The sequence below is a fragment of the Panthera pardus genome, unplaced genomic scaffold (genome assembly GCF_024362965.1).
Source record: "Panthera pardus isolate Hobbes unplaced genomic scaffold, ASM2436296v1 HiC_scaffold_16, whole genome shotgun sequence".
Classification (NCBI taxonomy): Eukaryota; Metazoa; Chordata; class Mammalia; order Carnivora; family Felidae; genus Panthera; species Panthera pardus.
Window position 1 is genome coordinate 62,010,572 of NW_026526721.1, and position 27,407 is coordinate 62,037,978.

General features: G+C 36.9%; 1 protein-coding gene across 2 annotated transcripts in view; it reads right to left on the reverse strand.

Annotated features, from left to right (window-relative positions):
* Positions 1–27,407, reverse strand: part of LSAMP (limbic system associated membrane protein) — a 649,278-nt gene that overhangs the window by 466,200 nt on the left and 155,671 nt on the right. The gene's annotated exons all lie outside the window — the stretch shown is intronic.

Sequence of the window (27,407 nt, forward strand, 5' to 3'; positions counted from 1 at the left end):
TAATGTTGATGTTTTAAACATTTTTGACTCATCACAATATTCAAGGTCCTCTCTGAGATTCTGACTTTTTAGGCTGTAGGCATGTGACTCTCTATTCACTCTGATATTCTCTAGGATTATAAGATAGATGCGAGTACTTTTTGGTACATACAAAATAGAACTACTAAAACTTCTTTAGATTACAGACTACTGTATCTGTAAAGCTATCATTGCACAGAAAAGAATGCAATAAATTTCTAGTCATAAATCACTTAGCACATCTTGCTAAGGGAGCAGGTAAAATGTTCAAAAGGATATGTTCTAAGGAGGCAGCAAGAAGAAGGAAACAGACATTTAGTGGGGAAGCAAGAAATCATCAAAGTCGAAACAAACCATATAACATACAGTTTTCTGAGCTTGGAACTCTCATCTAGGTCCCTCAAGAGGTAGGTGCACAGACTCAGGGGTTCAGATGGACTCAAAGAAACTAGTTTGATGGGTGCCTAGTGAGTAGAAAGCACAGTGATCTTGTTTTGTAGGTTCCTAAAGCAATGATTTGGTTAGGAAGATATTCTATTGGTTGGGCTCTATCATTCTATCCATTCTCACTGGGAAAACCTGTATGCTCTCCAACAGAGAAGATAACACTCTGTAGAAGAGGAAGAAAAGAAAAAAAAAACAGTAAAAGATCCATTTGTTTAATATATGAATGACAAAGATAATAAGGAATGTGATCAGGACAAAGATAGAAAGATGATCATAATTAACTATATATATTCTCAATTGTAAGAATTAATTAATCTACTATATAAAAGGATGGGCATTTTTACAGTCATGTATTTGGTAAGAAACTGTACCATGTTTCAGTATTTTCAGCTTCACGTCTATGAAGTCAGGCATACTTCCATAAGCACTTACCAAGATTATAGTTTTTATATTATTTCTTATTATATCAACAGCTTTATGTCCTTAAATACAGAGTTCTAGAAATATCACTGGGTATTTACAAGACTTTGTTCTAACAACTAATGACTGGATCCACTAATATTACTAATGTTAATTTACATAAAAAAACATATTCTCTTTGTTGCATCTTTTGACTTTTAAGGAAATATGGCAGCGTGGTTTGGAGGCCAAGATTTTTACTCAGAGTGGAAGAAAGTCATTTGTGGCTCCTTCACTCAGATGGCAATAAGACACACTCAGCCTCTTGGGAGCCTGAGAAGTAAGTACAGGTCAGTTTTGAGAAACTCCTTATGACAATGATGGTGTGTTACTACCATGCAGGATGGCAATGGAGCATGTCTATACATATCACCTTGCACTTTTCTGTTACCACACACTTGTCTCATTAAAGGGAAATATCAATTTTTAATATTAAGTCATCTGCCAGGAGCTAAAGGAGATTGTTCAATGTTTCTGCTTTGTGGTGAATACCAAGGGAACAAGAGAGGGGAGGAAAAAAGGACAAATAGAGAAGTGGACATAAACTCATCAACCCTATTCTATTTTTAATCCACTCACTTTCCAAGTCTCTATGTTAGAATCGTCTTTTTCTTTGACAACCTCCCTAGTGATTTGGCAACCGTTTTCTAAAGTCAGTGCACTAATGTGTATTATTACTTCTCTTTATATTAACGTTCAGTTGAAGGAGGTTGCTTAGAGATTAGTGTCTAATTCAAAACAAGTTTACAATTCTGCCCATATTTTACTGAAAATCATCTTTGGCATGAAAAAGTATATGCTCAAGAGCACCAGAACTGTCAATTTTTCCTGTCTTGAGGAAGGGTCACCTGGAGAAAAGCTAAAGTTCATGTTAGAATTTTTCAAATTGGAAATTTGGCACTTGTTTCAGGTATACACATTTTCCAAGAAATTACAGGACTGTATTTCTATTAAGGCTCAATGTGGAACTGCATTTGGTACTTTATATCATAACAGGTTTACATCTGACCTTTTGATGATATGGTAACTTTTCAAATCCACATATAGAGGGCTCATAGTCCTGCCATCTGCTTCCCTGTTAGAAGAAACCCAATAGTTAATACTCTGACAGAATATAGCTTTAGTTTATATGTCCTGTTGCTCTGGCCATAGTAATCTAAATAATTGTTTCAAAGTGATGGAGTTTTTAAGAAGATAAATTTCTCCCCCAAAAAGTGCTTTACCTCACACCAATTCCATGACAACCATCTAGAGGAAAGATGCATCATCTTTCCCAGAGGTGAGAAAAAATTATATTCAACAGTGTAATTACCTTGGTCATTCTTTGGCGCTCATATACAGGCTTCCTGAAGTGTTTCTGGTGCTGAACAATCAAGGCCTCAGTAGGGTTCCTCAGTTAATGTATGATTTGGGCTGTTGTCTTCCCCTTGTCCTCTTCTCCTGACCTGGGCTAGCACTATAACACAAGTTTTGCTCTCCTATCAAAATCAAACACAGTATATGTTTCTATCTTTGGCTTAAAATTTTAAAAAGCTTTTTCCTTCAAATAACTACCAGCAAGAATGAAAACAGGGAGATTGTTATCTCATTTTTTTTCAAACACAAAGGAAGTATTTTATTTTCTCCCCTTGAGAGTTTGCTAGCTGTTTTGTCTCCAGGGTCACAATTATTTAAAACTTTATACTTAGCTTTAAGACCCCTTTCCACTGCTAGCCAACCTCTTCCCTCTCCCTTTTCCCCCACATGAGGGGAAATTGCAGAGAAATACTACTTAATTATCACACCACGTAACTAATTAAAAGCAGGATGCTTGTGTATGGTATGCTAATGAGCTATTAGAGATCCAGCAAGCTTTAGTGACAAGACATGGGTTCCTATTCTACCCTTCACCTGGCTGTGGATTTCCAGTTGACAGTTAATGATGATGAGATAGGAATTTATTACGCCGCTTACAAGCCAAGAACTTTAGGAGAGGGCAGAAAGGTTAAGCAACAAAATCACTCAGAGGAAGCAACACCTGAGCTGAAACCAAGAGACAAAGAAATGTGAGGATCTGGTTTATAGGAAACCATGGGATGTGTAGAGCACATGGCAGAGACCGTACAATAAATAGGGAAGTCTCATTATTATTTATTATGGACCCAGTGATGGAAGATGAACATATTGAAAGCAAACTATTGATTAACTACTGGTATGTATGTCATCTGTCCACAGATTTGCGTATACCAATTTAAAAGTCCATCCAAACAGCCTAAAAAATATTCGCATTTCATGCAGAGGTAAGGTTTCAGGCATGCAGAGATGCAGATAGAGGAAACAAAGAGGATATGAGAAGAAAGGGAAAATGGAAAGAATAAACGTACATAATCACTTTTGTCTAATTGTGAGAAGAGTATTACAAATGGAATAAGCAGGGATGTCAGCAAGGAGCAGGAAGACAGTAACCTTAATGTTAACAATAATGATAACCCACACTTATTGGGTATTCCTTTTCTGGAAGGCAGGCACCAGCTGAGCACTTTACATACACTATTTTGTAGATATCCCATCCTAGAGAAGACTATGATAAGGTCATTGTAGGGTTCTAAAGCAGTGTCTCTGACCATTATCTCTAAATAGAGATTCAAAACTTAAGAGCTGTTGCAATACATAAGGAAGAATGAATTCCCACAGTTTATAATAAAATGGAATAAAGTCAGGCGCTTCATTTTTTGGTGTCCATACCCCCTTCTTCCATAATATAATGGCTACTCATTTAAGTGCAAATTAACCATGGGAGGTTAACAATGTATGTGACTTTTGAAAAGATACATCCCTTTTTGTTAACAAATACTTATGGAGGTCAGAGAAGAAGAAAAGGCTTTCATGAGTTGATGGTGCCACCACTATGTATTTTGGATCTGTTACTTAAACTCTATTAAGGGGCATGCTTTGAAGCAATAAAATTATCATCAATACTTTTACTTTGCCGGTCCCCCAATGTATTTGCACAACACCCTTGATATGCTTCAGCTGGTATTTCCCTTAAGTCAGGAAGTACTACTCCGTTTCCCCTCAAGGCTAATTATCAACTGAAACAAGAAAAGTAGCAGTTGGAATTTAGAGGGAAGTCCCTTACGTTCACAGGGGAGAAGACACTATGCCAGGCCCATCTCTGCCCCTTTGGGAATCTGAGAGTTAAGTTGGCAGAGATACTGTCACTAGAACAGCAACTCCCTTAGTGGACAGCTCATTAGGTTAGGAACCTCTGTTTTCCGGCCATGATGTGCATATCATGTACATTTCAATATAAAAACACAATCTCCATCTGGGTTGACCCCAATATTTATTCTTCACTTTTCCATCCATAAGAGAATATCTATATTATTGGCAATAAGCCCAGCTAAAAACCTCCATTTTGCAGCCTCTCCTGTAGACAGACTAACGATGAAATGGATGAATGTCAATGGACAAAGGCTCCAGCGATGTTTTCTGAAGGAGAGATAAAAATGTAAAGCGTGGACCTCCAAAAACTTCCTTGAATCTTGAGGATGGAAGCCACTCATTAAAGAGTGAGGGACACTTGGGGGTCTTATTCAGTTAAGCATCCATCTCTTGCTTTTGGCTCAGGTCATGATCTCATGGCACTGAGAGCTACAGAGCCTAATTGGGATTCTCTGTCACTCTCTGCCCCTCCCCTGCTCTCCTGTGTTCTCACTCTCAAAATAAATTAAGATCAGAGAAAAAAAATATAAATAAAGATGGCAAAGTCAAACTATAGGCTTAGGGCAGTTGTGACATAATCTCATTCCTGGATATCACTTCTGTACTATCTTACCTTAAAGAAACTGAAAACCCTCATTTGTTTAAGCGACTTTGTTTGGACTTTCTGTAATATGCGACTAAATCTAACTCCAACTAACACATCCTTTCCCCAGTTGCTTCTTACTACTGCTAGACTAATGAGAATGGTCATTTAATTTTTCTCTTTGTGGTAGATAAAACACAAATACCTGTTGTTGTTTATATTAAGGGGTACTCCTTTTGGTAAGCACAGTGTCACATCAGCTACAAATGCCTCTCTTGTCTAGCTGATCAAAACTCTCTTTCCTTACTATAATTCAAAGTTTAGTTGGAACTCCATACTCCATCCTTCATGTAAGGCATAGCTTCTTTATCTACCTCTTCTTTCTTTCTTAGCTATATCCGAGGATTTGTGTGGGTAGGTGGAGGTTTGGAAGTGGACAATGAGCTTCTTGATAGTGTGCTGCTGGATAGGATCCTAGGGGTTCATGTCACCTCCTTAATGTCCTTTAGGTATTATGATCTGTGAGGGCATCAGAAAAAAAATATTGCTTGGGGCATCTGGGTGGCTTGGGTAGTTGGGCATCTGACTCTTTATTTTGGCTCAGGTCACGATTTCACTGTTTGTCAGATTGAGCCCAGAGTTGAGCTCTGTGTTGACATCATGGAGCCTGTTTGCGATTCTCTCTCTCCCTCTTTTTCTGCCCCTTCCCTGCTTGTGCTCGGTCTCTCTCTCTCTCTCTCTCTCTCTCTCTCGCTTTCAAAAATAAAATAAAACTTCAAAAAATTTCAAAAACAAGATAAAATCACTTTTTAGAAAAACTTAAGCATAGAATCCTTCCATTTTTTAATTTTACCTCAATATTTTGTGTGTGTTTCAGGATTTCTAAAGTTCTTTCATTTCTTCTTTCTCAAACACACTCTCTCACCCTGTCTCTTTCTCTCTTCTATTTTATTTCTTTCACTTTTGTTTCTTGTAGACTTTACTCTTAACTTTAGAAACTGTTGCACACCTAAAGCAATATTTTTCTTTTGAAGGACAAACACATTGAAGACAGGGCTGGAAAGGGGGCAGAAATGTCTGTGGTCTAAAAAAAAAAAAAAAGAAAATAATTTTTATTGGGATTTGAATAGCAAATGAGGGGTGCCTGGGTGGCTTAGTTGGTTGAGCATCTGACTTCGGCTCAGGTCATGATTTCACAGCTCGTGAGTTTGAGCCCTGCATCAGGCTTTGTGCTGACAGCACAGAGCCTGGAACCTGCTTCAGAATCTGTTTCTGTCTCTCTTTACCCTTCCCCAGCTAATGCTCGCTCTATCCCTCTCTCTCTCTCTCTCAAATATAAATAAACATTACATAGGAAATGAAATGGTAGTCCAACCAGATAGAAGAATCTATATAACATCAGATCATTCAATGCGCTGGATAGCTGTGCTGTCCCTGTTAGTGTATCCACATGATTTGGTAGGGCCTAGATAAGCCCTCCTAATGATTAGACCCTATAGCTCAGAAAGCTGAGTGCTGAGTAGTGCTCTACCCATTCCTTTTTCATCATTACATCTGTCCATTCCCTCCCATTGACTATGCACAAGGTTCTTTAATGCCTCTCTCAATTAAGCCTAAAAGGTGAAATGATGGAGGGTAAGTACAAAATTTGAATAATGAGTAGTTACAAATTTGACTTTTCTGTGTATGAGCTGTGGAATAATAAGGTATGAAACCTCTGCAACCCTATTTCCTCAGTTATACAATGTGGATTGGAACATTTCTTATTAGATGTTAAGTGAGATATATAACACATCTATTACATATTTTATTGATTTATAGTTTACATTTGAATCTCTAGCATCCCACACACATTTGCAATAAGCTGCTCATTGAGCGTGTTCAATGCTCAATAAATTGCTCTAAAATATTTATTGACACATAATGCTCAATAAATATTCACTAAAGTTTGAATAATATATAATGAAGTAATGAATAAATGTCCTAATGGCAGTGCTCTGAGTCCTTGCTAAATTTTATTTGTGTAATGCTATTATATATCCAAGATAACAATGAGCTTATTCCATTATGCAGCAACCCTATCAATAAGATGACACATAATTCCAACCAGGGCACTTTTTAGAATAAAAGGGAGCACTATTAGTAATTACTACAGGACATGGGTGCCTGGGTGGCTCGGTCGGTTAAGCATCCAACTTTTGATTTCGGCCCAGGTCATGATCTCACGGTTCACGGGATCGAGCCCCATTTTGGGCTCTGTGCTGGCATTGAGCCTGCTTGGGATTCTCTCACCCCCTCTTTGCCCCTCCCCCATTTGAGCTCTTTCTCTCTAAATAAATAAATAGACATTTAAAAAAATAAATGTAAGTACATATACATTTCTATGGGGGCACTCAGTAAAGAATCTCAGTTAAAGAAATAAATTCTTAAATTTGAATAATCAACCCTCCCACTATGAACACTGATATCTAATATATTTTCTTGGAACTTAAAGTTTGTTTTCTTCAGTTTTATATTGAAAAGGATGATACACTTTTACACCACAGTCATGAATGAAAAATGTCCTAACAATATGTGAATGGTCAATTAGTCATTTAGGAGCCTTTCAGTCATACAAAACCTTTGACGTGATAAAAATTGTCATCTTACTGGTGTGATAGACAGAAACGGTAAAGGACTGTCATTAAACAATGTGAAAGGTCAATTTCCCTTCAAGTAGCACAACCATTTCCCTGGATGGCCAAAGCCTTAATATCCTTCTGCCCCATGAAACTCAAGTAGAGTTGTCGGGTAAGATGGACCACAAAGATTCTTTGTTGTATTTGAGATCTAGATTGTGACTGTCTTAGCAGCTGAGTTTGTCAGCATACCAGCATTAGCAGCCTTGGTCCTTCAGTGGCCAATAAGGACTAATCATGAAATGAAACACTGGTCAAGTTGTTCTCAATTAGGTCCAAGAAAATGTATTCCTGAAAGCACATGGGCACTCTAATTGCTAACCCCTGGATAATTTTGACTTGCTGAGGGAGTTTTAATGTTTAACATATGTTAGAAGGTTACAGAAAACACTTTCAGCTGTGACTTTTATGAGGCCTCCCTGTTTATCCTGTTTGAGCTGTGAACACAGAATGTCACTTCACAGAAGATGTTAAGTAACATCTTAAAATGTTTCTTAGCCCTTCCGTACCCACCCAAACATCCCACTTAAATAGTTATATATAGCAAGCAGTAACAATACCATAACTTAAAGTCAGGAAAGTTTAAAGTGCAATCCAGGTTGTTCAGTCACTAGTTCTGAGATCTTGACAAACCCTATTTACTTCTACAGACTTTAATTACTTCGTATGTAATGGTAGACGATTATACCATATATACTATAGATTCCTTTCATAATTAACATTTTAGAAGTGATTCTTTGAGGGGCGCCTGGGTGGCTCAGTCGGTTAAGCATCCGACTTCAGCTCAGGTCACGATCTCACGGTCCATGAGTTCGAGCCCCGCATCGGGCTCTGGGCTGATGGCTCAGAGCCTGGAGCCTGCTTCTGATTCTGTGTCTCCCTCTCTCTCTGCCCCTCCCCCATTCATGCTCTGTCTCTCTCTGTCTCAAAAATAAATAAACGTTAAAAAAATTAAAAAAAAAAAGAAGTGATTCTTTGAAGCCTTAAATAGTAACATAGGATGTTATAGTATGAGATAATGATGTTTCATGGCTCCAGTATAAAGAATTGATGGCCAAGAAGAGAATTAACTAAACAGTTAAGCTAATATGGGGTGCTTGGGTCACTTAGTTGGTAAAGCATCGAAATTTGGCTCAGGTCCTGATTCCATCGTTCATGAGTTTGAGCCCCACGTCAGGCTCTGTGCTGACAGTTCCAAGCCTGGAGCCTGCTTCAGATTCAGTGTCTCCCTCTTTCTCTGCCCCTCCCCCACTCACACTGTCTCTCCCTTAAAAATAAAATTAAACAAATTTAAAATAAGATTTAATAAAATAAAAACAGAATTCAAGCTTTCTAATATGCTATAATTTATTTTCAGTATCTATACATAAGGTACCATGTTATTACCATAACATGATTTTCAGTGTAAACATCCAATCTCAAATACACAACTTAATTGAATTTATCTTACAGAAGAGGAAACAGAACTAGAGAAGTTAAATATCTTCCCTGAGGTTCCAAATCTTGAAAGAGTCCAGATTTGCTTACTCCCTGTTAGTTTTTTTCATATTTTAAGTTTCTTCAGGTGGAAATAATAACAAAACTGGATTGTTTTAAAAAACACTTGGGGCTCGGTACTCTAGGAATATTGAACAAGAACATTCTACTTTACTAACAGTATGAAAACAATGGAAACATTTTTCTTGTAAAATTCCCATCTTAAATCGTAGAAGTATAATCTACTTTGTGGATAGAGTATAAAATACAATTTGCTGAGGGATAATGAGCCAAGTTGTAGTTAGTGAAAAGAGAAGCTGCACTTTTATTATTGTTTTGTAGGAGGAGTAATCCAATAATGATACCCAAACTCATTTTGGGGCTCTTTTCTGCCACAGAGAAGGACAGCTAGAAACACCAAGGAAAGAAGTAAAAAAGTACCATGAGTGTATTCTTAGATAGTCTATCTGAATTCAGTATGGGGGAATAAATATGGGTTAGGATGCAATTGTGAAAAGAGAAAAAATAAAAACAGTGATGAAACGGAAATGGGACTTTAGAAAAGAAAGCAGAAGGGTACCTGGGTGGCTCAGTCAGCTGAGCATCCAACTTTGGATCAGGTCATGATTTTGCAGTTCGTTTGTTGAAGCCTCACATCAAGCTCACTGTTGTCAGTGAGGAGCCCGCTTCAGACCCTCTATCTGTCCCCTGCTCTCTGCGACAACCCCAATTCACACTGTCTCAAAAATAAATAAATATTGAAAAAAATAGAAAAGAAAGCAGAGTGAAAGTGGAGATGTAAACATGAGAAGTTACTGAAACAGTTTTTCTTTCTTTGTGACAGCATTGAAGACTTATTTATGCATATGTCTTATGAGTCACAGACCTACAAACAAACAAACATGGATGTAACAAAACAAATACAGGGACCATATATGTTTTAATAAAACTTCTGTCCAATGATGGATTTGAGCATGGACAAAACTTATCATGATGTCTGTTATATCATGGAACTGAATCCACTAATAAAGTCTGCATTAAGTGGAGAAAGGCAAAAATAACACTAGAAAACAAAAAGGGGAAATCTATAACAACAAAACTTTGAAATAGCATTCTTTCACCTGGCAAGATAAGTCTCATTGTTTGATACAAACACACTTTGAAGTGGTCTTATTGCATTGATTGAAGTCCTCCCAAGCTCACTATTTGATAATGGTTAGAGGTAGCAGTTCAGTACATATCCTCAAATTTGTCATATCACTAATGAGGAGATATATTTTCTTGATAAAATATTAACGTACTTTATCTTGGTTCTATATTTTGAAGCAAAGACTGAACTACATTGATGTTCTATCTTTCTATCAGTCATGGTGTTTTCTTGTTTTTGCTTTGTTTTGATTCAAAGACAATAGGGATAACTATTCATCTACTGGTGATTCCATTATTTTTTGCATGATTTTGACTTCCACAGATTCAAGCCACATGTAAATACGGTCATCCTTTATGTGTACAAATCTGTTCTAAGTATACAGTAGAAAAGTCCATTAACATGAAAAACTAATCCAGAAATTTTGGGTGCTGTTTGTTTTAAATGTCTTAGCTTTAACAAGCTAACTTTATTGTTGTTTAATTTTCTACTCTTCCATGGAAGCAAAACTTTGAGTATAAATAACCTCTCAGAATCAGGTAAATTATTTCTAGGACTTTATAACATGCTAATGTGTTCCCTTGGATTTCCTGAGTCCTTCTGGTGTTATTAAGTGCTGTCACTCATTGTTTGAACACTACTTAGAATTGCTCACTGTTCCCCGAAAGGTCATCAAAGCACTTAATAATTTCAGAAAAAGATAAGCGGGACAGAAGACCTTATCTGTATATCAAATGTGAGTTCATGTGTGACCTGCTACACCAGCCAAACTTCTGTCCCTATCAATCCTATCTCTACCTCACCCTATCCTTAACTAACACAGCACTGGATAAGGACTCCTTGATTTTCCATTCTCATCCTGGCTTCTAAATTGATTCTCTTTGTAACCTCTGACCTCCAGGCACAAATGGAAACCTAGCCCATATTAATATAAAAAGGCAACTGACAGAAGTAGAATATTCATTTAAATGTATTCCAGGAGCCATAACAGGCCATCTGGTCTATAATAGAGAAAATATTGGGTTTGTACTTTCAGTCCCAGATAGAAATTAATCACTATTATCTTGGAGGAATCTATTTCAAAATTATAATAATTCTGAATTCAATATGTGTTTAATGTGATTTTTCTATTTCTCTTTGTCTCTCTCTGACTGTGTGTGTGTGTGTGTGTGTGTGTGTGTCCAGAAGAGTCTGGATGGTGGGTGGCCACATATCACTTCTGTAAAAAGGTGTTTTATCATGGACCAGAACACTAGCCCCAGATGCCCACTAAGATTCCTCCTAAGTCTAAGTTTCTCCTCTGGCTCCAATCTGTTGTTTTCTATCTACATCCTTTCTGTTTTCCCACTAAACTATACCTCTTCATTGTGTATCACCCCAGTAGTTTTCCTTTCTGATGCATCTCACACTTAGTAAGTTATTTTCAAAATTTGCATTTCCCCTTCGTCACGCTTTGAACATCTCTCTCTGAGTTTCCATGGGTTAGAGTCCATGTATTAGAATTTGGAAGACATGTACTTTGTATTGGACTATGATTAAGAATAAGTTGTCATTGTATTCTGTATTTTTTACTTCTGTTGTTGTTTTTTTCATATTATCTTGATACTCCTATTACTAGGATTTCATTAATAGAAGAATAAATAAATGTCAGGAGTTGTTAGGAACTATGAATATAAAGGGAACAAGGTCCATATAGTATTTCCAAAATTGATAATAGTAGCATCAAGTGGTAACATGCAAAATACTGTTACCCACAGAACAGGCCTTTCTTTTTAAACTTTTTAAAACATTTGTTGGGTATCTTATAAACATAGTCACAATGTAATTTTTGTTCCCTCTCTTCTTCCATAAAGTAATATCTAAAAAACATCTATGTTTAACAATCTCGGACATTTTTGAATAAAAATACAATGTGTCTGTAGGGGGTGGTGATGGGGATGGGTGGTTTACAACTTAAATGTTGTTTACCTAACTATTACAGTTTACAACAACAGGAAAAAAAACACAGGGCAATTGCATTTTCTTTTTTTTAAACCTCATTTTTGGAAAAAGAATAGTCTTACCTGATTTTTGAAACAGTGATTATGATAAAATGTTCAAAATCTGCTTCTTAAAAATATTAAACATCACTAGTAATAATGAGGTTGTATGAGGTAGCCCTCTTTCACCCTCACTTCCCCTGTATTTACATCTTCTAATCCTCCCTGCATTCTTCCAATCTGAGACCTATATTCTAATTAATTTTATTTCCATAATGGACAAACAGGAGAAAGCTTTAATAAATGGTACAACCATTCTACACTTAACTGAGTAAGACCAAATCAGGGAAAATCAAAAGGGTGAAAATATGTGATTGTTAAGTTCCTGACTGTAAAAGCACTCACACAAGGAGACTAAAAAATAAACAGACAGACAAACAAAAAACCTCAAGACTATATATTTTAAGGGCAATCACATTTAGAAGGAACTGTGTTTTAATACCAGAGCTAATTTATTTGATGATTCAAAAGTCTATTCCTTGGAAGTATAAATGATGGATATCCACAGGAAAATATTTGTTTAAATATCCTGAGTGCTCCATAGTTTAGAATTCTTTGGGGAAAAAAAAGGTCTTTCTTAGTTCAAAGAAAGCATTATCTATAACTAGGAAATATTTGGATTAGAAAGAAAGTGAATGCATCCACCTGCTTCATTTATGTTAGAGTTGGATGCACCTCTTTAAGCTCTCAAAAAGATATATATGAAATACAAAAATATCATTTTATGCATGATTAGTCAACAAGGGATGTAAGGATTATTTAAGAGTTAGTTTAGGCTAAAAATAAGTGTTCCAAAAAAGAATAAAGGAGTATCATGGTATACACGTTATTATTAAGAGAAGAGTGTCTTTGTGGTAGATATTAAGCTTAAATAAGATTGAAGTCTGTAAAAAACTTCCATGAAGAACAGAATATAAGTACAAACACACAGAGGTGGCCCAGTGGAGAAATTCTTACTGAGAACATTCTATATAAGCTGCTGAGAGAGTAGACCAAACAGTGTCCATCAATGAATGAGCTGACCACCAATGGTCACCAAGGATGAACTCTGGAATGAAAAGGACTCCAGTGCATTCATCTTCCTCACATTTGTTCATAGTCATGGTTGTGGCAGATGCTGACACCCATAGGTTACTACACATGGAGCAGGAGAAAAATGATTTGAAACGAAAGGCAATAGTAGCAGTAGGGATTGCAGTTTTGAACACTTGGTCTACACATCGGTGAACACCTGAATGATCATCAAACAGTGTGCAATAGAACATGGTCCTTAACAAGAGAGATCAAGCAGTATTAGGTCTATAAACAGAAATGAATCATAATGTCCAGTAGGAAGTGAAATGTGGTTAGCATGTGGCTAATATTCACGTGGCTAATATCAATAGCTCACACTTGTTTATTCAGATAATACACAGGACTTTGCAAGTACACAGCATTCCTCTAGATACGAGAATTTCTAGGGCTATTTTTTTTTCCTGACACTCGTTGAACATTTGTATTTAACATAACAATTCATCTTTTCTTCTTGTGCAGGTTTTAACACATCTGCAAAAGAGTGTAGATCGCAATCTGCTTACCCATGTCTACATATGTCAGAGTTTTAAGTCACCTGGTATAAAGGATGTAAATGCCCCAGGATAAATACACCGAATGTTTAGAGAGACATGATGGACTTAACCTATTCTTACTTTCATCATAGAAAAGAAGGAATTTATGTTTGTTGCTCATTGTAAGAAGATATCCTATCTTTTGGACACTCACTCAATATTAGTACTATGATGTATAAGATGTCACTGTAATGTTTCTTAATTACTGTAACCCTATTCAATGCTATTTATCTGTATGAGATACTGTGCTGACAAAATGGCACATTCAGGATAGGGGGTGAAAGTAATAATCCTATAATAAAAGTGAAGTATATTAAAGACGGAAAGCACTATTACCCACAGGTAAAATCCTTTGAGGGCTGAACACTTCTCTTATTTATAATTTAGTCCCAGCAGGACAACTTTTCTGTGTGCTGATTATCAGAGCAACTCTAGCTTTGGGGAGCAAAAAAATAGTCACACACACACCCAGAAGCTGAAATAAGCTTTTCCCTTCATGTGATTTAGGAGCTATTGTCACTCTGTGGAACTCTGAAAATTATTCCATTTGAAAATAATTCAGCTCCTAGATTATATATTGTCTATGTTTCCTCTTCCTGCTCTTTACTACTGAGGACATTTAAATGAAACTATTAGCTGATTTTTTTTTTACTACTTATTCTCCACCTGAAGTTATTATACTTAATTCATATGATACTCATCTGCAAAGCAACCAAACAGGAACATGAATTCAGTAGGGGGAAATAAACAGGAATGGAAGGATTTGTAAAGTATAAAGAGCCAGGAAGAGAGGAGTCTCTGTGGAGACAGGAGCACATGTGTTCGGCTCTTTTCACCTCTAAGTTGATGACTTAACTTTACCTATGTTTGAAGTACTTGAGAACGGCTTCTATTGTGACATAACCGTGGCTGTGGATAAATTAAGAAACTCCGCTGGATACATAACTACCAAAATCAGGGCCTAGGATGACAAAGTTATTCACACATGATGCAAATGAGGTTACAGCTCAACACCCAACACCTAGCCTAGCTCATGGTTGTTGTGCAATACATTTTTGTTGAATAGACATTTGAAAAATACATATTTATTGAATTAGAATGTATATCTCCAAAATTGAATGCTTTGTCAATCCTTTTGTATTAACTCATATGCCTCACAGAAGATGGGTGGCTCGTCTAGCCTATGGTCACCCTCGAGGGACAACCAAGAAAATCTTTATTCTGCCAGTACCCTGGGAAAGTATCCATGATGCTTCACTCTACAAAACTGTTAGCAAGTCTTTGTACCTGGTGTTTGCTTTTATTGTAGGTGAGTTTTCATTAAGAATCTTTTTGCTAGTACTTGCCACTTGAATACATTTTGGACATGAGTCACAGGAATGCATTCACCATTTTTGTCTTATATTTTAAAATTATATTTTACATGTCCCTGCGAAAAGAGATGTACAAAAGGACAGCCTTCTGTCTTGCTCTCAAACATATACATGTAACCCTTTAGTAAATCAATAGTCCCAAGAAGTCAGCATTCTAGAGGAGAAAGATTCACACATGAGCACTGCCTGAAGCTCCTTCTCACAAAAGGTGTGATTTCTAGCAGGGTCTTTCCACAATGATAGCATCCCTGATACTAGCTTTCTGGCTGCCCAGAAAAGTATACTTCTCTTTCCAAATAAATATCTCTTCTTTAGTTTAACTATAGTCTCTGACAAAAGCCAGCTTTAGAAGAAACAGGAAGCTCGTTAATAATCATGACTGTGTCATGTGAAAGATTCTCTGTGCTGATTTTTGCTTGTGTTAGTCTCAAATCTTAGAGAATAGTATAAATTTTTCACATTTTTAAAAAGAATTATGTGCTTGCCTCAAGAAAAGATACTCTTGGTTATTGTATTTTATTGCTTGTAATTATTGAAGAAATAAAATTATGTTCAATAACACTGTTACTTGTATATTGTTGGCTGCTAAGCATATATTATCTGTATTGAACTTGGAAATCTGTTATATAGTACATGAAAAATTCATCTGAATTGTTAAGCATTTCTGGAGACACTTTCCCCCCAAATTCCATAAGTTAATGATTATTGAACACTGTTGTAAGTGAGTTTTGCATATACTATGATAGATTAGCTACATTTACACGTTTTTTCCAGTATCATCCATTTTGGTATATATAAGAAATTGTAGGGCCACATTCCAAATATTTACCATTATTTATGGCCAGTCCTGATTAGGAAAACAATAATTCAGAAATCAGAGTTCATATTTACAAGGGATCCTTTATATTTAAAGAACAAAACACTACTGGCTCCAATTACTAATGGCCTTTGTAAACTTTTTGTTTTGGTGTAACCTAAGACAAAACAAAATTTCACCAGAAATATTTACACCATAGACAAAATAATAAAAACTAATAATAGTATTAAATCAATATATGACAACTTCTTAACCTTGACTTATTTCACCTAAATCATATGGCTCCCCATCATGACAAGGAGTAAAGAAAGCATGGCAGAAATTTTTGCCTTAGAGATGAAGACACTCACCACAGAGATACTCTGAGGAGTGAAACATCTCGGGACCACAGAGACAGTAAGTAGCCCTGAAGGAAACTGGACCTAGGTTCCTGAGCCCCAGTCCTCTGCTTTATTCCCTATACTAAACAGGAAAGAGGGGATTTTCAGGGACTTGGTGACTGGACCTTCTAATTTATATGTGCTGTATTGTTATCTTATCCTAAAATAGCTTGGCTATGCATCAGAATTCAATTGACTGAAGAAACAGACCTAGTACTGGCATCCATTTCCATTGTGCTGGCCAGAAAGTTTTAAAATGTGTTATTGGATGATTCTTACTGACTGGGGCTTCTAACCAAACTTGTATACCTGGAAATAAGCATCTTTTGAGAGTCTGGTTCACTTATAGGAGGGGATAACTGACAGAATTCCCTGGACTTTTGTCCTGTAGCTCCTATTTCTTTCCAATAGTCTTGCCTCTCTTCTTCATGATTCTGTTTACTTCTTCCTAGCCAGAGGAAGGGATCACTCAGAACAAATTTAAAGAGTAGAATTAGAATGACATGCTGTCTCTTGTGAAAACCCAAGAAATGTGACTTTTTTTCCTAACAAATACCTATAAGTAAAATCAATTATCCTATCCTCAAGAAACTGGAGGACATTGAACACACAAATGAAAACTAAAGGGGAAGGAAAGGGAAGACAAGGGAAATGAAGAAAAACCAGCAGCCACAAGCTTTGAAACCATGCAGGCCTACGATGTATGGGAGTCTTGAATCAAGGAAAGACAGGAAGTATAGGAAGTTAGCCTGAAGAGATTTGTGGAGGATAATTTTGAGGAGGTTTGAAAAGAGGGGGACAAAAAGGACATTGAAGATACATGGAAACATAGAAGAGAAGCAGGGGAGGACATCCTCTACTTCTTTTGAAACTCTTATACTCTATTTTTCCAGCTTCACATGAACTGACATCTTGCTGTTTTCAAATAGAAGTACTTATTAGGAAAGGTGGTGAGATAGCCCATTTCCTCGAGTGTTCACGATAATTACTCATTTTGTAATTAGATGAGACAGAATGACAGCTAGCATAACTGATAAATGCAAACAGAAAACTCATACTTTATCTTGTACTGCAATGGCCAGATTCACACTTGGCAGAGGATGCATTAAACCACCATCTGAAAAGCAGGCACAATAATGCTATCTTATAGGTAATAATAGGACTCCTGCGAGGACTAAATTTGAACATGAAACCATTTTGTAAAATACAAAACACTATACAAATAATAACATGATATAACATTATTTTTAGCATGAATGCAAATCCAAGTACCTATGTCTTTATGTTGGGTAGATGCACTGTGAAGTCTGAAGACACTAGTTACATCTTTTGAGAGGAAGATTATTTCATTTAGAGTACCACTGCAATCTGGATCATATTTCCCCCCAGGATTTGACATTGAATTTTCTATGGCTATTGGGTGTTTCCTCACATTGTCTATCTCATCTTTTAGTACTAATCAATAAATGTTAGTTATACTTATGTCTTGAGAGGTGTTGATCTGAAACGAAAACATCCTTCTTCACATTAATAGCCTCCTTAATTAACCTTCTGACACTACCAACATGGAAAGGGATGCTATGTAAGTTGTGATTATGGAAAGGGATGCTATGTAAGTGATTATGTATGTGCTGCTGTATTATTTATTTTCTATAAGAAAATCAAGATGCTTTTTAAAAACATCTTCACTCTTTATTAAAAATGAGGATAATTTTGATAAATTTCCATGCTCAGAACATAGACTAGGTTCATGCTGTGCAGGACTTAATTGAAATAGTGACAATTTGGTTTGATATACCTAGGGACAAGATATAGACAAAAGGGGTTAGAGGTGAAGGTCAGAGCCAATTGTCTCTGGTTTATCCAATCCATGATTTACAAGAGCAAGAACACCATGTAATATACAAAATATTTCTTGGAGAGTCAGTCCCTGGAAACAACCTATAGTTTGGGGATTTGCATTCATGTGCATGCACGTGCATGTGCGCTGCGCGCGCGCGCACACACACACACACACACACACACACACACACACACACAATCTCTGTTGTTTTAGCCAGTGGTAGACAAGCTCTTCTTGGCATCAGTATGTCATTGTAATGCTTTTTTCTTTTAATATGTCCTTTCCTTATGGGAACTTCCTTATGTAATAGAAATTTACAGTACAACTTCCTTAAAAGGCTACAGTAGAGCAGGGGTGAGGGTTTTATCTTACATATATCTAGATTATGAACCCTGTCCCCATACTCCTTAATCTGTTCATATGTATGCCTCCAGTCTCTGAAACTTAGCATTTTCTGGTATATGAATTTTAACTGCATGCTTAGCAGACCATGCAGAACACCACCAACAAAACTATTCTGGAATGTAACTAAGCCAAGGATGTTGTGATGCATCTTTTTGCAGAAGAGAAGAGCTCCCACTAACTCAGGAACTGTGATGATATTCTTATGAAGGAAACATGAGAAGTATATATGTATGGTCCACTTCACAGTCAACATTGAGACCTAAACTGAAGTCAGTGTCTTTTTCCATGCAAAACAAACCTGAGACAAACTCCTGGAAATGTTTGGTTAGGACCCTTTGTCAGTTACCTTTTCAATGCCTCTGGCTCTCTCTTCCCCTTCCCTTCCCCTTCCCCTTCCCCTCCCCCTCCCTCTTCTTCTTCTTCTTCTTCTTCTTCTTCTTCTTCTTCTTCTTCTTCCTCTTCTGTTCTAACAAGCTATCTATTGCCCTCATCCTGCTTTTGACCACCATGGCCCCATCAATACTATTTAACAATTTCTCATTCCACTGATAGTTGGCTTTCTTTGGATGCATCTCTCTGCTCTCCTTCTCATAAGAGGAGTGTAGCAGTAGCAGCTACAGTAGTAAGAACAGCAGTAGCAGAAGAAGTCACAATAAATTACATTTGGTCAATACCTTAATTCTGCATTGTCCTTAAATGTTCATCATCTTATTTAATCAATATGACAGGACTGGGTAAAGAGGTATTTCTGACCACATTTCACAAATGAGTAAATTAAAATTCAGAAAAGTGTATCTTGTACTACCTGCAATAAAATCTTATAGGTGGTAAGTAGGGAAATGAAATGATTTAAAATCAGGTTTTCTGACTCTAACTCAGAGTGTTGGAATTCCAAACACCCTACATGTTATTGATAGAGATGGAGATAGAGGAAGACAGTTATTAAAAGGCATAAAGTTCTCCTGAACCATTAAATTATACCACAGAGACAAGCTGCCTATTGATAAAGCCATGCACACTGAGTTTACTCATCCAGTAGACTGGGTGAAATAAAATATAAGTATACACTTTGGTAAAACTTAAGCCTATATTGGAACATAAGCAAGACTCCTAAATAAATGAAGCAATAAGAAGGACAATTACCTAGGAGATTTTAATGAACATACAGCCTGCCACTTATATGAGACAATGAAAATGTTACAGTGTAAGCTTTACTGGAGAGAAATATCAAATACCAAAGGGAGTTGTTATATTCATTAAAAAAAAAAAAAACAATGGTAGGCTAGAAGAATTTTAAACCTCTCACCAACTGAAAAAAAAGGTTTGAAAACTAAAGAATATAAAAAGAGAAACTCCTTGGAATAAACTGTGCTAGAGCCCTTTGCCCAAATGATTGACAGTTCCCCAATCACCTCAAGAGGGTTTGAACAAGACTCTCCAAGAGATTTATAGGCAGTAAGGGTTTACAGCAGCATTGTATCTGACTTCCACCTGAGCATTCAGAAAGGCAAGAGATGGGCTGAAAGCAGAGCTAAGATATAGTGATCATATTCTATGGTCTTCACTCCCCAATATATCCAAGAATCTTTGGGTATTTCCTTTGTATTAGATATATGCCCTGCATGGCAGGGAGCCTAGATAAAATCCTCTTAGGTCCTTTTCAGTAGGGCAACCTATAATGAAAAGATCAATTTAAGCAAAGGTCAATCTAAGTTATATAACATGATTCCTATAGGGTTTAGAAGGAGCCAGTCATCCCTGGAAGATGGACACATTTCAGTCTGGCCAAAAGGGTTACAGGTGAGTGCTTTCCAGAGATAAATGGGGTCTCCTAAGAATCATTGAAGTTTTTCACTAGAAAAGGAGTTAGCATAAGCTTTTTCCAGGATTAGAGAATGTAAAACTGTCTTATGATAGTCCCAATAAGGTAACATGTTTCTTGTTCTTCTTATCCTTTCTCCCTCCCGTGAAGCCCAACTCCAAACAAATTCAAAAAAGTAAAAAAAAAAAAAAAAAAGGATTAAAAAAGGAATAGTTACTAAGAGTAAGGAAAGAGAAGAGAAGCTGGTATCTTCTTTTCCAGACTGAAGTAGACCTCATCTTGAGATGATGTATAAACCTTGGAATAAAGATAAAACTGTTGACTATTGGGGCTTGACAACTTAATTTTTGATCAAATATATGATCTGTACTTAAAGCTTAGGGCTTTGCATTATCTGAGTGATCAGCAAGGTCCTGGTCAAAGATGGGAGAAAAATTTTCCACTGAATAAATCTTAAAGAGATACTGAGAAAAAAATAAAGACAATTTATAGTGAAACCCATAACCCTCACTTTCTCAAAGCCCAGATAGAGTGTGTGATGGTCTAAGGAGTCTACCCAATGGGGAAAAAAATCACATGTTTCTCTCCTCAGTCTTCTATAGTTTTTATTTTGCTTCTCATTAGGATGGTCCCAACTTATTCAAGACATTTATATATATATATATAGGTTTCTGACTTTATGTGTGGTCAGAATAGGTTAGAATAATAAACGAGACAAGTGCGTGGAAAATACTTTCATTACTTATGTCTTCTAAAAATAAATATGGAAAACCACTATAAATACTATTTTGTTTCATGCCTGCAATTGGTTCTCTATTGTTGTGCTTCTTCTTGTGGAGTAATTCACTACCTGGCTTCTTTAATTCAGGTTTCTGTGACCCTGAAATGATCATTTGTTATGTAGTCATCTTCCTAAGATATCAGTATATAATTTTAAGATTTTTAAAAATATTTTTACTAGGGGAAAACATAAACATTCTTTATTACTCAAAAGGACCAGAAAACATGCAGTTAACAAATAATGCATTTGCATGTTTCTGTTCAAATTTAAAATTAAATTTTATCTTCTTTGAGGCTAATATATCACAGAAACTGTGGACCATTTCTGAGATATTCAGCCTATCTTTTTTTTCCTACCACCAAGTGAGATACTTATATTTCATTCTTGTCTCCAGCACAGGGCATTACTACTTTGATACTGAAGAAAGGGTAACTACTGAGCTGTAGTGACGTGGGTGTCACCCTGCTGTATATAGGAGAGCCATCAGCAACATCCCTTCTATCTCATGGACTCCCAATCCAAAGAACCATAGGGCAGTTGGCAAACTTCAGAATCTCCCTAAAATGTTCAATTTCATCTGAAATTAAAATGCTTGCTTTCTGAAATGACCAAGTTTACCCATAATTCTAACCCATCTGCTCCTCAATGTTATTTGAAGAAACATAAAATATGATACAATTATGAAAGCAAAATAAACCAGGGCAGATAAATATATCCCAAGAATTCCTCACACTGTAGTAAAGTATCGTTGCTTAGCAAACAGTGAAGTGACCTAGATACTTTCAAGGATAACTACATGGAGGAACAAAGAGAGTAAAGGTCTTGATCCCAAAGCTGAGACTAAAATCCTTGATACCTGAGTATGGCTTAGGTGAAGCTTGAACTTTAGGGTTGGCTCAGTTTCAAATCAACTGAGTGTTTAGGGAACTCCCTTCAATCTACTGAACTGTAGCTGTACCATGTAAATCATCTCATACCAACGTCCCACAGTGACTTTCCATCACATATGTGACACAATTCCAACTTCTTACTGATGTAGAGGTGATCCTCATCTGCCACCAATCTCTGCTTTACTCTTCCTCTTCCAGATACATTGGCAACCCTGTCAAACTTCAAGCAGTCCAAACTTACTGGTGCCATTCCCGTTTCTTCTTTCTGGAATGCTATGCCTCCATACTTTTGTATGGCTCATTCCCTCTTTTAGGACTCTGCTTTAATGTAACTGCTTCTGATACATGTATATTTTTAAACAAGTAGAATACACTTTCCAAAATATCTCCTAACCCTAAAACCCTACCCTGCTACAGTTTACCCACCGCGATAATTTATATAAAAGTAAGGTCATGGTATTTATTATCTTCTCTCACTAGAATATAAGAGTCATGAAAATAGTGACATTTATTCTATACTATGGCATTCCCTGTACCTAAAATAAAGCCAAGTGTGTAGTAGGTGTTCATTAAATGTCAATAGAAGGTAAAGATGAATGTCCTCTCTATCCAACACTCCCTTCCCAACACTAATATTAGCTATAAAATTCTTTTTTTTTTTTTTTTTTTAAATTTTTTTTTTTCAATGTTTTTTATTTATTTTTGGGACAGAGAGAGACAGAGCATGAAAGGGGAAGGGGCAGAGAGAGAGGGAGACACAGAATCGGAAACAGGCTCCAGGCTCTGAGCCATCAGCCCAGAGCCCGACGCGGGGCTCGAACTCACGGACCGCGAGATCGTGACCTGGCTGAAGTCGGAGGCTTAACCGACTGCGCCACCCAGGCGCCCCAGCTATAAAATTCTTAAAAGAGAAATGGCTTGCACATATTCCATGGGTATCTGAGCAAGAGGAAAGTTCTGTGCCACTCCAGAGTCCTTCCGTTAGAGAAAGGGAAGAGAGCTAGAAGGGGCAGAGCTCTTTTAAATTTTTATTTTAATTCCAGTTACTTTACCTATAGTGGGGATAGACCTCTTTTAAAAGAAAAGGAAAATGGGCTTCATCTCTAGGGCTTAAAACAGGAGGGCAAAGACTGTGGGGGAGCCAGCCTAGACCTGACACATGACCTAGAGGGCTTACCTGTAGCAAGTGTCCTGTGAGGTTCCCAGCAGTCTTAGACTACACTTTGAAATTCCAAGAGAAAAAGACACTCGAGGCAATGTCCTCTTTATGTCCTAGGAAACTGGGGAGCTTTACAATGCATATGGAATATACTCTGCATCCCTGGCAGACATCCTGCCTTGGGATGACTTTCTTACTAAAGCCAAAGACCTTGAAATGGAGACCTCATGTGCAAATATGTGCAAATGTTGAACTAAATTTATCCCATAAAATTTTTAGGAAACAACCTTGCCATGGATACAAGCTGTTGAATACATTATCTGCTGGGGTTAACAGGGTTTCCTTCTGCAGAAATAAATAAATTAAAAGAAAGCACTGAAGGGTTCACTACTCCAGATTTGTCTTTAATAACATTCCATTAAAAATGACAGAAAGGAACAGCTCTCATAGTAAGTCAGGCTCAGAGCAATGCTGTTCTCTTTCAGGCTCATGTCCTCAGAAGAGGCTGCTATGGTTTTCATCACTTCTCTTCCTCTAACTCACCCCCTTCAGCTCTTTTTTTTCTTCCATTTTTTTTTTTTTTTTTGGTGGTCTTTCTTTCCATCCATCTGACTATGGCTCATTTACCTTGATTAGCAGAGGAATTGCTGTCATATTTTTCAATGAGGACTAGTGATTTTTAAACTATTTAGACCAAAATTTACATACATTATCTGTATCATGCAAAAACAGGATGGGGGGGATGGTATGAAAGAAAGTGTGTTTAGCATTTAGCTAAGTTTTTAGCAGTACAAGAACCTAATGCTGAATATTAATGCCAGAGTATCTTTTCAGTTCCCAGTTCTGCTTTTCCTATTTTGCTACCATATCTGTCATCTCTAAAGTTAAAAAATTAAGGGTAACTAGGGTCTGATAAGTATATAAAAAGACAGTAGCATCACTAGCTGTGACTACTTCATTCCTTTATATCTACACCCATCTAGATAAACAGAATACTCCTCTCTAGTCTCTCATGGATTGCCTCACAATAGCCACTTACAGATAAAACCAAAATTGGCTAAAGTTTCTAATATTTTTTTAGATGCTTAGTTAACATTGTAAAAATGTTAACTCTTTATGTATTGATGTGACTGTGTTTGTGCATGTGTGTATGTGCAAGCCTGCAAAGGGAAAGCAGAGATGGTGTCACATGCAGAGTCATAGATTTACCTTTGCAGAGAAGACATAAGTGTGCTGTCGTTTGCCTTGTGGAAGAGAGGCCAGAACAGCTGAGCACTGCTGTATGATTTTCTCACCTACAGGTCTCACAATTTAACCTGTAATATGAGAAGATGTACTCCCAAGCACACAGCCTTAATTTGTGATGCACATAAATCCCTGTCGAAGTGGGTTGAGGGTATAATCATCAGGCTCTTGTACAGTACCTGTGTGCTTGTGCACAATGGTGAAAAGAGGCTTCCTGTGATATGATTATTCCTTTTTTGTGTATTGTATGTGGTGCCATCACTTACTGCAGCTTAATGAATTTAGCATTTCCAAAAGACAAAAAGGTGAAGATTTAAAATATTAAGTACTCTGAAAGCAAAATCCACTAGAAAAATAAATCTGAAAAAATGAATGTTGGAAAGGGAATAAATTTTGAAACATTTCTTTCTTATCAGACAAAAAAGATAGAAACCAAAAGTAATGAATGGCCATTTATCTAACTTTACCATTCCCATCGCCAGCATGTCCCAAAGCCCCACCTCCAGTCTGATTATTTCATGCCCCAATCATGAACCCCAAAGTACAGATTTCTCTTCCTGCTCTTATAGAGCTCTGAGTTTGTCCTCAACCACAGGCATTAATGAGCAGCCTGCTTGGCTAAGAATGCTGCATAAGTCTCAGACTTCATGTAATTCCAAACCAGCTGGCTTAGACTCAGGAAGCATGATACTTCCTCTTCATTTCTAATAACTTTGACCTTGAAAGGGAACAGACAGTGCTGCCTCCCCAGAAGAGAAGCAGAAAAAAAATTGTAGAATACTGTTACCATGTATCAGAGAACAGGATAGGTTTCTTTCCTTTATTTTATGGGGAAGAAGGCAGAGCTTAATATCCTGGTGTCTATGGTGCTACTGTCTAAATGAAGTGGAGATGATGAGGGAAGGAACAAGAAAAAAAAAATGCAAACAAAGGCAGAACTGCCATTTAGCCTATGCCCTCCTCCACACCATTGACAATTACAAGCAGTGAGTTAATATATGTGTCCACTGGTGCCCATGGGATTACTCTCACTTTGTTGATACTTCACTGGGGACCTGTAGAGTGAAGGTTTGTGAAATTTCTAACTCTTTAAAAATTAAAAAGCCGTTTGAAAACGTCACTCCATTTTGTCGTGCTCTCTCTCACAAAGTCTGAAGGTATTCTGTGATAAGCCCCTAAACATACCGAGAGTTTAAATTTACCAACTTCCTCGTAACATACACTAGCTGAATTTTTTTCAACCCACTCTGATCTCTTGGGTCTTCAACATAACACTATTCATTTTCCTGGCATAAGGCAGTGAGAAATTTCTTTTGCTCCCAAATCACCTGGTAGAATATTTTTCATAAGGGGACCTCAAACAAGAGCTGGGCTCTTGCATTAGCTGCCCTAGTATTTAAGGCATGTCAAGACAAGGAAGAGACAAACACAAACAGTAGGCCAATTCATTTGAAAATAAATGAAGTAAAGTTCAATTCTTTATAAATGTTTTGGCCATTCCACACCCAGTAAAAACAGATCCGTGCTTTTTCAGTCTTAAATCCCATGGGTTTATTAGGTTTTCTTGAAATGATTTATTTTAAAATACAGTGCAAGCTTAGAGATGGAAGCTAAAATCATAAAACCCAGAGTTTCTGTTTATCTGTTTTATGAAATTTCATGAAAGAAACAATCAGCAGCATCGACAGCTATCAGAGAAGGCCTAACACAAAAGAGGACACACCAATTTATAATAGAGAGAGGCAAATCAAGACTGGTATGCTCCTATAATATGAATAAACATTTCTCAGAAGTTGAAGATAGGGGCTTTTCTTGTCAAACATTTGAAAACACTACATGTTGTACCACTTTTTAGTTATTCACAATGCACCATAACATAGAAGAGGCTCTGAAAATCCCTGTTTCCCCAAACCTGTTTAATTTGGTTAATCGGTTTAAACAGCAATCCCTGCCTGTATTTAACTCAGAACAGACTTTTTTCCAGGAAAAAAAAAAAATGGAATTCTACTCTGTTTCTTTTATACATGCCATTTCCCAGCTGTAGGTTCAGAAAAAAATCTTCTATATGACTTTTTTCAAATTCAGAGTAGCTCAATAATAATATCCTTTGAAGTCAAATACACCATCTGGTAGTCACTTGGTGGCATAGTCTAATGGAAATCTTAGTCCACTGCCTGCAACACAAACTTCACTCATTAAGGTTTTAATTATCAACTGGCAATATCAAAAATTAGCTCAAGATATTTATGTTTGCTACAAAGAACAAAGACTTAGACCCACCGTCAGAAAATAGGATTGATTGTGAAAACATACAGCCCAAAGCTAAACCGGGACTACAAATCTAACACAGCACAAGGTGACCACATCAACTAGTTACTTTCCCTATCTCTCTCTCTCTCTTTAGATTTCTTTTGTATTTTCTTTTCATTACATGCTGGTCCATCCTCTCATGTTTCCTAGGACAAATGCCAGAGGCAGATACTCTTACTGATTGGCAAATCATTAATTATCACATATGCAGAGCTCTTTCTATCGGTTGATTTCATGCACTCTAGAATGGCATCTTTGGGTTGGGTGTACAACTCCCTCTTACAGTCAAAAAGGGCCCTGCCTGAGCAGCCTATAATGATTTTCATGAAAAGGCATGGGTTAGTGGCATTTCAGATCATAAGAGACATTGTATGTGGCAGTTTCCTTATATGATGTGCCCCTGTACCCTGCCGCTCTGCTACACTAATGTAGGAAAAATATTAAACTTCACTATCTGTGCTGTACCACATTCAAGAATAAGTGGGCATTAAAAATTAGAATCTATATATTTAAGAATTTCCTTCCACATTCCCCAAGAAATATGCAAAAATATCTAGACATAAAAAGTACTTTCTTACTTGTTCTTTATGTCTCTAAATTCTCCCTGATGTAATCAAATCTACTTCTTGCTGTTGCATTAATCTAACTGAGAACGGCTAGGACAAGTCACTGTTCTTGTAAAAAATCTCTAGTATCTCTCCTTGCACCTGAGATCCCATCCAAA